The following is a 1,865-nucleotide window of genomic DNA, read 5'->3' as shown; positions in this document are numbered from 1 at the left end:
AAAGAGGGAAGATTTTTTTTCAAAAATTAGAGAGAGAGAGTTAGTTAGGTAGTTTTGAAAAAGGTAAGAAACAAACAAAAAGTTAGTTAGTTAGTTGAAACAAATTTTGAAAAGATAAGAAGTTAGGAAGTTAGAAAAGATATTTTGCAATCACTTTTTTGAAAAAGGTAAGATAAGAAGATATTTTTTAAAAGATATGATAGAAATTAGTTTTTGAAAAAGATTTAATTTTTAAAATCTCAATTAATGACTTGATTCACAAGAAATCACAAGATATGATTCTAGAACTTAAAGTTTGAATCTTTCTTAACAAGTAAGTAACAAACTTGAAATTTTTGAATCAAAACATTAATTGATGATGTTATTTTCGAAAATATGATGTAAAATTAAGAAAAAGATTTTTGAAAAATATTTTTAAAATTTTCGAAAATAACTAAAAAAAATTGAAAAAATATTTGATTTTTGAAAAAGATTTTGAAAAAGATAAGATTTTTTTAAATTGAAAATTTGATTTGACTCATAAAAACAACTAGATTTTAAAATTTTTTGAAAAATTCAAATCTAATTTTCGAAATTTTAAGAGAGAAAAAGGGAAAGATATTTTTTTGATTTTTGAATTTTTTATGATGAGAGAGAAAAACATGAAAAAGACTCAATGCATGAAAATTTTGGATCAAAGTATGTGATGAATACAAGAACACTATGAATGTCAAGATGAACACCAAGAACACTTTGAATGTCAAGATGAACATCAAGAACATGTTTTTGAAAAATTTTTAATGCAAAGAAAACATGCAAGACACCAAACTTAGAAATCTTTCATGTTTAGACTCTATGGATGCAAAAATGCACATGTAAAACAAGAAAAGATGCAAAACAAGAAAACATCAAGATCAAACAAGAAGACTTACCAAGAACAACTTGAAGATCATGAAGAACACCATGAATGCATGAATTTTCGAAAAACACAAAATGACTATGCAATTGACACCAAACTTATAACATGACACATGACTCAAACAAGAAACATGAAAAATATTTTTGATTTTTATGATTTTATGAAATTTTTTTGTATTTTCTTTTAATTTTTTCGAAAATCATTTTGAAAAAGAAAAATAAGGATTCCAAAATTTTTAATATGAATTCCAGGAATCTTATGCTCTTTAGTCTAAAGCTCCAATCAAAGGGTCAGGCATGGCTTAACAGCCAGCCAAGCTCTAGCATGTAAATTACATCCATTGAGGTGATTAGTTGAAGACCAATCCCAAAGCAGTTTGGGTATGGCTTTACAGCCAGATAGGATTCAACATGTTTCATGAAACACTAGAATTCATTCTTAAAAATTCTGAAGAAAAATATATTTTTGAAAACATTTTTTTTTCTTTTTTTTTCCGAAAACAAAGGAGAAATTTTTGAACGATTTTTGAAAACTTTTTGAAAAGAAAACAAAAAGAAAGTTACCTAATCTGAGCAACAAGATGAACCGTCAGTTGTCCAAACTCGAACAATCCCCGGCAACGGCGCCAAAAACTTGGTATGTGAAATTGTTACTCAGGTTGTGAATTATTGTTCCAAATTGATTCCCTGGCGATGGCACCAAAAACGGATGCACAGAACCATGGTCTAAACATATCTTCACAACTTCGCATAACTAACCAGCAAGTGCACTGGGTCGTCCAAGTAATAAACCTTACGTGAGTAAAGGTCGATCCCGCGGAGATTGTTGGTATGAAGCAAGCTATGGTCACCTTGTAAATCTCAGTCAGGCGGATATAAAATAGTTATGGAGTTTTCGAAATTAATACTAAAATAAGGATAGAAATACTTATGTAAGTCATTGGTGAGAATTTCAGATAAGCGTATGA

This window comes from Arachis ipaensis, chromosome B9, assembly GCF_059453495.1.
Source record: "Arachis ipaensis isolate K30076 ecotype BB chromosome B9, ASM5945349v1, whole genome shotgun sequence".
Taxonomy (NCBI): domain Eukaryota; kingdom Viridiplantae; phylum Streptophyta; class Magnoliopsida; order Fabales; family Fabaceae; genus Arachis; species Arachis ipaensis.
The sequence above is the reverse complement of the archived record's forward strand: the minus strand, read 5'-3'. Positions refer to the sequence as shown.